The sequence below is a fragment of the Papilio polytes genome, unplaced genomic scaffold (genome assembly GCF_000836215.1).
Source record: "Papilio polytes unplaced genomic scaffold, Ppol_1.0 DF824047.1, whole genome shotgun sequence".
NCBI lineage: Eukaryota > Metazoa > Arthropoda > Insecta > Lepidoptera > Papilionidae > Papilio > Papilio polytes.
The window spans coordinates 984,176-998,713 of record NW_013525157.1 but is presented as its reverse complement, the minus strand read 5'-3'; the positions used below and the strand labels follow the sequence as shown (position 1 = coordinate 998,713).

Genomic DNA, 14,538 nt, shown 5'->3' with positions numbered 1-14,538 from the left:
CTTTTTATTCTTGTCTTTGGATCTGAACATTTATTACTGTCTTATTGCTTGTGGAGTGCTCGGGGCCGTGCGGGGGCAGCACTGTCAACAAGAGGTTATTATGTTGAGACTGGCGAAAATTGAACAAGAAAGATTTCGCGCAATGCCAACGAACGCTCAAAAAAATATTTGCGTTTAGGTTTGAAATGAAATCATAAATTATAATTCTCGCTTTCAGTAGAATGAGATTTGTTAGAACCTATTTCATATTCTGTAAAAGTTTTGTAATATTGTTTTTTGTAGACTATTTTGTTTACCATCACCAAAATAAATATAGTGTTATTTACATTTTAATAAACACTTTCAAAATATGATGTAATTGCTGATATTCTTAAAACAGAAAGCAAAGGTCCTATCATATTATACCATCAGAACCATGAAGAGTAAACAACTACCGATTAACCTAGCGCGTACCATCTTTCGACTACATCATCACTTTATTCAGGTGGGATCGTGGTCAAGAGCTAGTTTAACAAACTTAAAAAAGCACCATTGATTTATGCATAATTTTAGTCTTTACATAAAATATTCGCACGATATTAAATGAGTTCATATTAAATAAAGATTAGTAGACTAATACAAGCTATTTGTAGGATTTTAAAAGTATTATTTCGCGAGAAAGAATCCTCGGTGTTATGGCGTAATGCGTATAAAGGTACATTCGCAGCGGATTTATGAAGAGACCTCGGTTACTTTATGATGACAATGTCGGCGTCGAGCGCCCCGAGCGCCACCTCATTTCCTCACTGAAAGTTATAAAAACATATTGAAAATGAGATTCCCGCAGCCGAATACTTGCCGAATGTTATCTTGTTTTGTGACTTGCCTGTTTTATACACACCCTCGAAATAAACGTATTTTAGTAAACGACTTCAACGCCTCAAGTTTCAAAAGAATTTCATTAGTTTTATCGATTGTAAAAATTGTTAAACCAATTTTCTACATTGATTTAATTATCATTTAAAAGGAAACTATAACGATATTTAAACAACATAGGAAAAATTTAATTTTCGCATAATGGCACACATAAGATACTACTAAATCCATAAACAATAAAAACCACCCCTAGTGTAACAAGAAAGTAACCCAGCATTTTAAATAGTCTCAGTTCTAACTAGACCACATAGATTTTTAAATGAAATAAAATAAACTTATAATACTGTAGGTTTTACAGTCTTAAAGCAACAGACTTGAAAAACAATAAGGAAAACAAAGTTGTAGTACAAAAGCTCCAAAGGGTTATCTAAACAATTATTTCGTGCCTAACATTGGTGTTAGTTACAAAAAAGGCGGAAACAAAGCTTCAGTTGCCCGGCCGTTATCCGAGCGAAAGCTCACAAGTTGCTGTTATCTGGCGAGGGGCAGTGTGTACGGCAAAGATTGTCTTGTCAAGAGCCTCCGAGCTCAGTGCGATTCTCACCGCGGTGCTGTGCGCACGTCGCTACACTTCGTCGAGTAAAACACGCGGAATTCGAATAACACCGTAAACTTAAACCGTCAAACTCCTTGGAATATGTTTATTAATTCTTAAATATTAGAAATAATTTAGTTAAATTGCTCTAGTGTTGAACCAGCGATGGAATATTTAACAACAATTTGAAAACTTTTTAGATAAGGGTCAGTAAGTAAACACATATTGTTTATAAGTCAAATTCTAGTCTTGTTCAATTTGTATTCAGATATTTACTATTAATTAAACTTGTCTTATTTAACTTTTGTATTATGCAGTCTAATTTTTTTAAATAAAATAACTTTAAAATTATTATGTGCCATTACTTTATGCTATTTTTATTTTTATTCATTTGTAATATTTAGATTAGACTTAACTTACGTTTATTTTTATAAATTAGCTAATATCTTATAACATTAAATATACGTAAGTTTGGTTACGTTAATTTAATACGATTGCTTAATTTAGCTTAAGAATTCACAGTGGCAATATCAGTTCAGTTTACTGTATTAACAAGCTCTTAGTATGAAGCAACAAAGAAAATTACGTCAATGATGTCTTCGTTCGACCCTCCCAATTTTCTTTTAGACTGCTTTGTTTTCTCTTTATACCTTCGGCTTTTGTCGGAATCGTTTTACGTTACCGGCTTATCGAAGATGAAAAGAAATATAATTAGTAATGGTGCTGTATAGCGTTTCTAAGGGTTTCTTTTGTACTTAGAAACCATATAAAAAAGTTATTATATTAATTAGCATAAAAATCAACTAAAGATATCGAATCAGCTTCAATTGGAAGTTAGATATCTGTAACTAAATATTTTTGAAGAAACATACATTTCAATAAAAATCACAATATCAAATGAATGTTAGGATTTTAGGCAACAAGATTTATTACATCCATACAATATTGTATTTAATTGTATACTATTATTAAGATAAATTCATAATATATGTTTAATAATCTCTACTCTCCCTTTAACTAAGGGCTTAATGAAATCTAAGAATGAAATAAATTAAAAGACAATTTTATCTTAATTTAAGAGCCCCAGACACAAATTGTTTGAATGCCGTCTTTTAGAGCCCTCGTTCAAGTAAGAATTTAATGTTACTTAATTTAACGAATTTTAAATGATACTTTAGATTATGTTATTAGTCCAATCACATCAAAGTCACATTGCTAAATTGTTAATTGAAAATCAAATTTTGCAACTAAAAAAGATTTATTTAACGAAATACGTACTTGAATTAAAGTTAAAAAAATGAACTTAGATAGTTTTATTTATAAAGACAATGTATAGATGAATATTATAGGAACATACGAGTATCTAGATCATTGGTGACACATCAATGCAGAGCAATATCAAGAGTAGCCTCCGTCACGTGAAAGAGATCAAACGGAGCGAGAGTAGCATATCAGGTCATGCTAAATGGAAATTCGTGATTCCTATCGGTTGGTAAATGTAATGATTTTTGACCGTAAATAACGCATTGTACATAGATATTTATTTCATATTAAATCACAATAATCAAAATAAAACTGATAATTTAATATTTACAAAGCATTTTTCTACTACTTAACTAATCAAAAATATTATGTAACAATTTATCTATACTCTATAGTAATATTATAATGAGGAAATATTTGTATTTTTGTATGTATTGAGGTAATTCAAAAACTACTGGGCCGATTTTAAAAATTTTTTCACTAAACTTTTCTCGGCTTACGCAGCCTAAACCGTTAGAGCTATATAAAAATGATGTATGAAAGAATTGTAGATCTCAAAAATCTATGAAAAAGTTATTAGTGAGTTTAAAATATCTTTTGATACAAAGTATTTGTTAATCATGGCAATAAGTACATAAGGATGAAAGGTTTAATACAGGTATGTCAATATTAATTTAATTAATTTAAATTAAATCCCTTAATCAATTCATTTTCATTCTGACGGGATTAGTTACATCTATTAAGGCTCTAACCGTATTCACGGCTGTCTCGAAACTTCCCTTCGACCCGGCCCCGTTTGTTAAGTAATTACTTACCAATCAAGCATAAATATTTATTCACTGAAACAAGCAAGCGATGTTCATCGCGATGTGTAAAGCTGAATTATTTAAATTAACCAATGCAAAATATTTACAATCAGATTAAATACGAGTATAATAATTATAAAAAACTATTATCTTTCTGTGGGAAAATAAACATTTGTTTATAATTGTGATACTACGAAGTTTGAAGAAGTATGTATTAAACATTTTAAAACTGTAGTGTGTGTATTATGTAGGTATTTAAATTAAAAATCAAAAGAAATAAATCAGTTGACGTTATCTCAGCTCTTAGTAAATCCGCAAAAGCTAAAGTAAATAAAAATGGCCACTCTTGTAAATACAGTTTAACGAGAATCAAAGACGATGAGAAGTTCAAAGAGTTGTTCATCGTCATATTGTTGGAGTGGAAATAATAACAAATCCGTAGCGAGCTTTGTCGTTACCGCGTTGTTACAAAACTGTACAAAGCAAGGATTCAGGTTTGCGCTTACTATCAGCGTAATTACTTCGTCTGCGTTCCTATTGACAGGTTTTAGAGCTTCAAATTCACGTACAGTGTTAATTACTATTGTACGTTTGGTTTGGTTTTTGGTATCAATAAAAAGTTTCCACTTCTGGACATAGTTTTTTTAAGAACCGGTTTAATCTCAAAATTTCGGTGAGTCGAATTTCTTCTTTCGTATCTGCGTGTGATTGTTTTAGAGAATTATTAACGGACACAGAAATTATTTTGTTAATTTTTCTTCTATTACGTTAAATTATTATGGTAAAGGTCTCTAGTGTACCTTTTACAAATAACGATTATTAAAAAAAATAAGCCCCATTTTTTTAAAGTTAAGAAATTATTTGTAACTTTGGTAACACTGCGCTTTATTATCCCAAATTATTTTCCTGAGACAATTAAGCAGAGTTTAATGATGCTATATATTTTGAATTTGAAAAATTATTTTTGTGATTATTCTGAGGTGAAATTTGCTAGTACTTTTATTTAGACGATCCAAATTTTAAATGACCATGATTTCTTCAATACAATTATTAAATTACCATTCATCACCACCAGCACACTATTCGTCCCCACTAATGCGCTCGGAGCGTACCCTAAGTAAGAGGTGAAATTACCATTATTAGTAATTAACAGCTTTGGTTTATCCTAGTAGTAATATTAGGTGCCCTATAGTTTACGCAACTCCACAGCAAACGTATTTTGCGTTTTGTGAATCTATTGATCTTAGATCTAATCCGTGTCGTCTAATTAGGCTAACGGTTTCCCGTTGTCCTTTTCATTAATTATGTGCTGCGAAACAAAGTCGTCTTGTTTGGTAGTTTAACGATTGTTTCAATTAAGCAAAAGGAAGTTGTAAGCAAGTAAATAGTTTCCTAAGTCCACATTAATACTTTCTTATTTTAAACAAAATAAAATTTCAATCTGTATTATGTAAGCAGTAGCTTTCGCCCGCAACTTAGTCCGCGTGAAATTTAAAAAAAAAAACAAAAGTGTGTAGCCTATGTATTCTTCCAGGCTATCCTCTACATCTAATTTCATCAAAATCCGTTTAGCTGTTTAGGCCACAAACTCTAACAAACAGTATAATTAGTTAAAGAAAACATATGTCATGGTTAATCAAAAATAATATATTAAAAAAAAAGTGTGAAACTGTAGTAACTCCCATAGACTATCATTTAATGCAATCCAATCACACAATAGCTTATTGATAATGTAAGTGCTAATTCAACTAACAATATAGCTTCATAAAAACCGTTTAAGATATTCTAAAAGTGCCATCATTTTCGCTAGCGGTATTAAAGTACGCGGCGCGGCGTTAGTCGCCGGCCACTATCTGAACGTGCAGTCATTAACAGCGTCGTTGTTGTCTCAACTTATTATCGTTTAATTTATGACCACACATTACCGCTTAAGGCGCTATTAAGCTTCGCCCGGATCTTCCCTAGAAATAAATTCGCCAAAAGTTCACACGACGCGCTCTAACTCATTTTGTTTGGCGCCACTTCATAGCACGTGCACTCGTTAATTTGTCTACGTCACATCATAAACTGTCTATTGTTTTGTGTTAACGATGTTACTGGGATGACGAAAATGTTTAATCAGCAATCAAATAAAACTTAATGCTTATACAAAACCTACTGGCTAAAATATAGAATGTTCAATACAAATAAATGATATTTTTTGTACAAGGCAGACAAAAAAAGTCTGTGCTTAAATAATTTGTAAAAAAAACATTTGTGATAATTCTTAATAGATCAGTCTTAATATCATTATTTATGACATTTTAAATCGAGTTAAATAATATAGAATAAGTAATGTTAAAACTGATTGAACTAGTTAATTACAAAATGAATATCTCGTCTCCTCTAAGGAATTAAGATTCATGGCACTTGTACCGTAAATCCGATTCCCTGCCCTCCATGCTCTAATTATACATGAAAAGGCAATTAAAGTTGGCAAACAGTACATTTGAATTAATAAATAAACATTATCTTTAAGGGTTGAGTACTTTAAAGTTTATTTTTATATTATGCAATAATTACAACTAAATGGAATTCTTTTTCTAAATGCATTGAGGGGTAGACAGAGAGACGGTTTTTACATTTATTTAATTTTTAAAGGATCAATAAACTACACATGTCTTTTTTTGTAATATGGCTACAAAGGTCGATTTTAATTTTTTTTTTTGTTATAAATAAATAATCCTCTTCTAAATCGAACCTTTTTACCTTAAAAATAAAATCAATTGTATGAAAGCACATTTAAATCCCTTTTTGTATACATATTCACCCCAAAACGCCGATCACTTAAATGGAACCACATTTTGTAACAACATAATGCGCCGGGAGATTCGCAGAATTGCTAAGTAAGGGTTGCAATTCTAAATTCTACCGACAGGTCTCGCATTAAATAGAGACATGTTTGAAATGTTTGAATTTTCGTATCAAGCGTTCGTGATACAAGCTGAAATGCGTTATATGACGATTGATTTAAGTTTGATTTTCTGACGCTCGTATCGTTACTGATACATTCACATAATTGAAATCTGAACTGTACATTGTTAAATTCTATTCGATCCAGACTTTGCTTATTTTTTTAAACAATTAAATGGAGTGACACATTTAAAGGTTAGTAAATTTTATCGCTAAAAAAAAATCATAGAATTTTTTAGTTACAAAAAATTACTCTTAATTTAAACGGGAATGAAATTCACTACATACTCGTATGTACATATATTACTATAAATACAAGACGATAATTTTTTATATAAAGATATAAGTAAGGGATGGCATCTACAAAAATTTCCCGAAACACTGAGTCATTATAGAGGTTGTCATGAACTCTCAAAATATAAACATCGTCCAGATGTTGCAGATAAGAGGAGAAAGCTTTTAACCCTAATAGCAGATAACTTAAGTCAAACAAGCATTTGCTATATGAAATTACTTACTGAAAGTGTACTAGTATTTATATTCCTAAAAATGGTCAAAAAGACATGTAATGAAGTTTTGCTAACTTACTTTTTTAAGTATAATGCTATTAGGCTTTGTTAACTTACTTTTTTTAAGTATTATGTTTAGAATAAAATGGATCTAAAAATTATTTTTATTGATTAAAATTTTACGTTAATCTTTGAGGCATTACACATTTCGTTTTTGAAGTGTTTCGTGAGAGTTATATATTTAGTCGTTCTGCCTTATCTCTTATTTTAGATTTTTTTTAGAAATAAGTGGATAATCTGTATAAAGCCATTTGCAAATGTCAGTACCTCCTCTGTCCGTACACGTACGTACATTAGTTGAAGCCGATAAGAACTACTGTGGGTGGCACATCTAAATGGAACATCTCTTTTTAAGTACCACATTTCCGTTAATTACTTGAGGTTTTATTTTATATAGCTGCAATCGTTCCTTTGCCGTTTAAAGATTTAGATTTGTATTACTTAATTAATCTTATTTTATGATAAATAAAACTCAAAGTTTGCAGAATTTTATCGTAATATTTTTTTTTTAATTTAAGGTTATAATAATTTTACACAAATTGATTTTATAGAAGTTTACATAAAGTCGAAAGCTTAATAACATCAAAGGAAATTTCCTTTAAGAAAATATATTTTTCGTAGAAGAAACCGCACAAGATAATTCAATACTTGACAAAGAATGTGCCCTGTCGCAACTTGCCCGGGTTTGTCTGTACTAATTAGGTTTGCCCTAATGAATACAGGGCGGGGTTCATCCGTAGTTGTCTGGGTAATTAACAGCTGAGATAGGAAATATTAATATTTATAAGCCTCGGGGTCGAGAGCAAATTTTCGTTATACGTTTTAACAAGCCCGAAGCAACCCGATGAATATTACACATTGAAAATATAAGTTACGTCGGAATTTATTTAGGAATTCGAATCCATATTTTTGTACGCCTTTTTCGTGGTCTTTTTAAAATTTTCTGCTACAAATATTTGCTAAAATATCAATCGGCAAAAATATGGTTACAAAAGTAAAAAGATTATTAAAATATTAAATGTTACTGAAAACTCTATATTCACGGATTTATCTTTTTTATCTCGTGCCATTGGGATTTTACTAGTAATTCATAACGTTCTTAAAAACGTAGCATTAGGTAAAGTACAACAAAAACGATGAGAAATTAACCAAAAAAGTAGCTTAGACTTTACGCGTTATACTTTAAGCTAGAGTATATGGAATTCATCTTTAAAAATTTCTACTAAAAGTTTCAGTCGAAACTTGTGTTTGTATTTGCTCGATACAGTAAACCGAGTGTTCATATATTAAACTACTAGTAAGTTTGTGTCATTTTCTAAAAATAAACATTTTTTCCATACACCTATAACGTATCTAATCTATACAAATGTTGAAGAGAGGAAAGATTTGTGTATTGAAATAAGTCAAAAACTACTAGGCCGATTAAAAAAAATCTTTCACCATTAAAAAGCTAAATTATTATTGAGTAATATAGGCTATATTTTTCAATTTCACGAGGACAAAATCGCGAGCAAGAGCTAGTTATATATTCATCAGTTATATATTAAAAGTCTATATTATATGTCTATAAGCCTGGTAGGTCTATAGATTTTCGGGGTACCTACTCTACCGATTTTACATTTGTGTTTGTATTTTCTTTATAGCAGTTCTTTGTTTTAAATCTAAAATATATATGTTCTCAATTAAATTACATTACAACATAATAAAAAAAATGAAATATGTCATTGTATTCAAAAAAATGAAGTGAACTTGTATAATGTTGTTATTTTAATAGAAATAACGACATTTACATTACCCGAATGTTTTACAATTCATAAAAAGTTGCTCATGTTTTCAAATTACCATATTCGTATAGAGATCGCGCATTGAGTGCGAGGGTTACGGTTTGTGAAGGGTGTTTTATTGCATTTTATATAGATGGATAATATCAACTTTAATAGCCACATTATGTATAAAATCACACATTGTTAAATCACATTTTATTTTTATCACAGGAACGAAAACAAATCGTTTTACGTCGAAATTTGAATTTTCGATCTGGAGTCGGTGTCATCCGAAGTGTAATAAGGCAATGTTTTTATTACAACAGACCCATCTAATAAGCGGACACTCGCTGTTTGTGAACAAACAATCTCATCCCATTTCGTAATTTTACACCTATATCCGCCGGCTAACGCAACAAAATTACACGGCCCAAATAACTTGAAAAAACAAAATTTTCTTTGGTCACGCGCTTACTGTACAATTTTCGTTACATTGTAGATACGTTTTTAAAAACGACTACGCCCTTATTTGCTTTTCATTGGTTTGTTTTATTTGTTAACAATTATATAGCATCTTTACAGGATACACATTACCAAATAGATTACAATATCATAAAAAAAACAACAAACAAATCAAATAACACAACATACTAGAAAAATAACATACCAATGCGAAGCTAAACATGACAATTTAATATTCCCAAAAGTAATACTTACTTTTTATTTATTACCTAAGTTGTAGTGTAAATAAAACGATTTCCTTTGAGTGCCAAAAAAGCAGTTGTGAGGTTTCTAGCTTCAATTATCTATATTTCAATGTCTATAAATAGTTTTATTAGGAAGACTCAAATATCTTTCCATTTAAATAAATATATTTTACGTTTGTGGAATAGAACTATTCATAGTGACGCTGTTCTTATAATTGTAATTTAATGTTTTTTTTTTTTTTTTATAATATAAGGTGGCAAACGAGCAAGCGGCCACCTAAATCCACCGAAATGGACAGCGACCGCTGCCCATAGACATCCGCAATTGCAGATGCGTTGCCTACCCTTCATTGACGGAAGAGGAGAGGCACATAAAGAGGAAATTTTCCCTTTCTATACGTCTCCTCCACCGTCAAATCCACTTTTCCTTCCCATCCTTTCCTCTCAAGAAAAGGGTGGAAAGGGAAAGGGATTAAATTAGGCCTCCGGCACCACACTCATCAGACGAAACGCGGAATTGCTTCCACTTCACGCCTGTTTTCTGTGTGGTCGTGGTATTACACCGGGCGAGCCGGCCCATTCGTGCGAAGATGTTAAAACGGGCTCTACCACTGTGGTGTTTGTATTCTTTAGTAATAGTAATAGTATATTAAAAATACCAAGGAGTAAACTACGAAATTTTTATTCTTCCGAATAATATTTGCTTGTATGAAAATCATATTAAATATTACTCAACAATTTAATTGTTAAGAAAGCCGAGTACGAACTACAGATTTTGTGGTCACCAGTTTGAATCCCGAACTGTAGAAAATTATTTTAGAAAACAATATCTATACTGTTACAATAAAGCGTTAACACACACATCTTTTTTGCCTAAAATGTCAGCAATCGCAGCATATTTTTGAATTTTTTTTTTTAATTAATAGCCCTACACTTACGTTATGCTTTAGGCTATATATTTTTACGCAATTAAATTTAGGAGGTAAATATTTAGGATAAAAACCCTAATGAGGGAAAGAGACCATAACTTGCTGCCAACATCAAGGAAGCAAGATTGCCAAGGTTTGTCATGTCATGTCATTTTGAAAATTTGACAAATGTAAACTAAATTTTTCATAATTACATGCGGATGAAGCCGCACTGGAACAGCTAGTAATAAATACAATATGAATACTCAATATTATAATTGCTTTTTATGTACTTTGAGGCCAAATCTTCGCATGTCAAAGATAAATAGTTAAATACAGCACGAACATTTAGTTCGGCGTACATAACTGCATTAACTGCTTAATATTCATGAGTGACTAACTTCCCAGTGAAACTTGCTAGGAATTGTACGAGTTGTCCTTTGTATAGATTTTACTCATATGAATATGTGCCCCAGAGAGAACGAATCTAAGTTTTTTAATACCTTTTTAATCAGCTTTTAAAAATATAGTCACTTAACGTACTACCCACCAAAGAAAATACTAAAAGTACGGTCAGAAGGTACTGTTTAATCTGTACATTGCTTCTTGTATGTATTTATCTGAGATTAAATTTTATCGAGTCCCCAGCAATAAAAAGATTTCAGGACCAAACCGATTGAGGTTTTTTCTGAAAGCGACGAATCCTATCGTCTAAATAGAAATCAATATCTGAATCGGTTGTGAGTTTCTTCTTCACAAACCATTTGCTCTAAGAAAGTAGTACTTTCTCAAAGAGATCCCGATGGCTCTTATTTTAAGGACCTTTAGGATCATACTTGAAGAAAGCGCAGTGCCTTTGGGACCTCGCTTCCGCCCCTCTGAGAAATGCCCGAGATAAGAGAGACGTTTTGGCGCCATTCATGTTTATAGCTGGGCAAATGGCCCTAGAATACTGCGGTACTTATTATAAACAAGTACCCACACGCATTATATTTAAAAGCTCTTAGCAAAATATTAAAAAGCATCTAATGAACATTGAAAAGTTTTAATTTTAGTGTTTAACTTTTTTGCTATCTGTATACTATACATATATGTTTGTATCAAGAGTGTATGAAGGATATGCTTAAGTAGGGAGTGAATTCAGATATGATGGATGATATAGATGTACATACTCTGCCGACCTTCCGTAAAGACAGGGTAAGTAGAAGATAATGTTGCTGGTCAAGGGTTTATGTGAGTAAATGCGGCATTTTAAATCTTACGATAATTCTTTGTAGTTTTAATTTGTGATGTGATATTCATTTACTTAAATTATTTACTTACTAACAGTAAAAAATGTAACTTCAACATGTACTTTGTCACTTAATAAGCGTAATATAAAATTATATAAGCACACAAATCGGTAAACAATTATGTAGTAAAGCGAGCAGTAACTGCCTATGTTTATGAAGGGGAAGGAATGAAATAATTTTCTCAATTTTCGTAGAGCGTAGTCACCGTAAAATTTTATGGAGATCGTTTTTGATGGTGCGCGAGAAACAACTACCATTAACAATGTGCCTTCGCTATCAAATACCGAGCTGTGACATGTTATTTAAGCTTTCCTTGAATTATTTATTTCAATTAGGACCCCTCTTGATCACGCGCAATGAATTTAACGATCAGTAACAATAGGAATTCTTTATTTTTTACGTCTTACATTTAACTTTTTAACGAAATCATTACATTTTTAATTCGCATAGTGCATCCGATGTGAAAGTGTGATAAATCTCTTAAGAATTAAAATTAATATAAACACCTCGCCTCTTCATAGATGTATTTTCATCATTAGTTTAATAAGTACAATAAACAGAAACAAAACAACATCTAAACAGAATTATATAAATTGTTAGTTGAATTTTGTTTGCTATAAACCCGCGTCCCGGTCGGATGTCCTCCGGGACGCTTGTCGAACAAAGTTTTTGTTTTATCAAACTGCTAATACCCATTTTTTGTTTTATTGCTCAAAAGCTCGCAGGATTTATGGCCTGACCACTTTGCATTAATTTCACATTCATTATAGATCTCTTGTAAATTTAGGAGTATTTTTTTTATCATTTCATGGTGAGAATTACTCAGGAATTATGTGTATTACGTATTCAAGAGCGGTCTGCAGAATATTGCCACTTGGAATAGTAGTTACTAATGCAATAGATTCATAGTACGACATAAATTGTAATATGACAGAAGCAGTAAAGAATGAATGTTTAGATATGTATATGAAAGGCATATTAAGATTGAACTCATCAACAGCTTACTCCTCTCGGAGTCCCTACTGAGCAGCTTGAAGCCTTCCTAATAGGGATAACTAGGCCATAACTTCGAATTCCATCACTCATATCTATAGGTTGCATCACGAAGTGTGTAAAGATACAAATGATTCGAGATAGGCGTGAAATGGAAGCAATTCCGTGTTTCGTCCGATGAGTGTGGTGCCGGAGGCCTAATTTAAGTCCCTTTCTCTTTACCACCCTTTCCTTACAAGGAGAGGATGGGAAGGGGAAGTGGATTTGACGGAGGAGGAGATACATAGGAAGGGGGGATATTCTCTTTAAGTGCGTCTCCTCCTCTGTCGGATAAGGGTAGGCAACGCATCTACAATTGCGGATGTCTTTGGGCAGCGGTCGCTTAGCCATTTTGGCGGATTCAGGTGGCCGCTTGCTTGTTTGCCACCTTATGATATATAAACAAAAATTCATGGTGGGATTTGAACCAAGAAGCTACAAATACAAGTCATGTACTTAACTCCTGAGCCACCAACACTCAAGATAGAACTATCAATTTAATTTTATGAGACTCATCATTTTATGGGTATTTTAATGTTCGACCACATCACATACCATTCATGTTTATTTTAGCACATCAAAAAACTGCTCTGTCCTAATTAATAAGACTGATGAATAACTTTTTATATAATGAATATACTCTTTAAATATGTTAAAGTATATATACACTAGCTGTTGCTCGCGACTTTATCTGCGTGAAATTTAAAAATATAGCTTTTGTTACTCACAGATAAAATACCTTACTAATGGAAGATTATTTTTAAAATCCAGTAGTTTTTACGTGAACACCTTCTCCACACCTTCTCCACAGTCAACGACTTCGTATATTTAGGATCTCTTATAACTAATACCAACGACATGTCTTCGGAGATCAGCAGGAGAATAACCGCTGCCAACAAATGTTTCTTTGGTCTAGTGAGGTATTTTAGCTCTAAAATACTTTCTAGAAACATAAAAATTCTCCTGTATAAAACCCTGTTGAGGCCAATTTTGACATACGGTTCAGAATGCTGGGTTTTAAGTAAGAAAGATGAGGAACGCTTACAAGTGTTTGAGCGTAAGATACTGCGTCGCATTTATGGTGCTGTTCTCATTGGTGATCAATGGCGATCACGATACAACCACGAGCTGTACCAAATGTATAAAGAGCCAAACATCAACAATGTCATCAAAATTGGACGACTGCGCTGGGCAGGACATGTTGCCCGCATGGATTATTGCAGAGTTCCTAAACGCCTGTTGGAAAATAAGCCGGATGGACGTAGAGCGCGTGGTAGGCCGAAACTTAGATGGCTAGACGAAGTCGAACGCGATCTTAAGAACATCGGCGTCAAGGGCTGGAAGCAAAAGGCCCAAAATAGACAGAAGTGGAGAAGTTTACTGGACCAGGCCCACACGCGGCTGTAGTGCCTCAGAAGAAGAAGAAGAAGTTTTTATGTGAAATACATATAGAAATACAAATCTTTACACTTTATAATATTAGTATAGATATATTTCTCAAACAAGATGAAAATGAAGCAGTAAAATAGGAATAGTGTAGTGTTATGGATCAACGTTATCTCATGACTTCGGCGAGTCGCACATAGCGCGGCCATTAATGAAGATTAATTGTTGACGACGAAACACATGTAGCTATCTGCTAATGTAGTCTGAGCAACTAATTGTGTGGAACTATTCTATTTTATGAATGCTCATAACAAAATCATTTGACTACATTCCGTGTAATATCGTGTAATTTTATTTTCGATATTACATTAAAGGTGGCGTCTTTTATAAATAATTATTTGCGTAAATAT

General features: G+C 32.3%; 1 protein-coding gene across 2 annotated transcripts in view; it reads left to right on the top strand.

Annotated features, from left to right (window-relative positions):
* The first annotated feature begins 1,469 nt into the window (after window positions 1–1,469).
* The window catches only part of LOC106100491 (lachesin-like), a 39,063-nt gene continuing 25,994 nt past the window's right edge, over window positions 1,470–14,538 (top strand). For both annotated transcript variants that reach the window (XM_013279356.1, XM_013279355.1), the window contains exon 1: window positions 1,470–1,656. The gene's annotated coding sequence lies outside the window, so the exon portion shown is untranslated. The remainder of the gene's footprint in view (window positions 1,657–14,538) is intronic.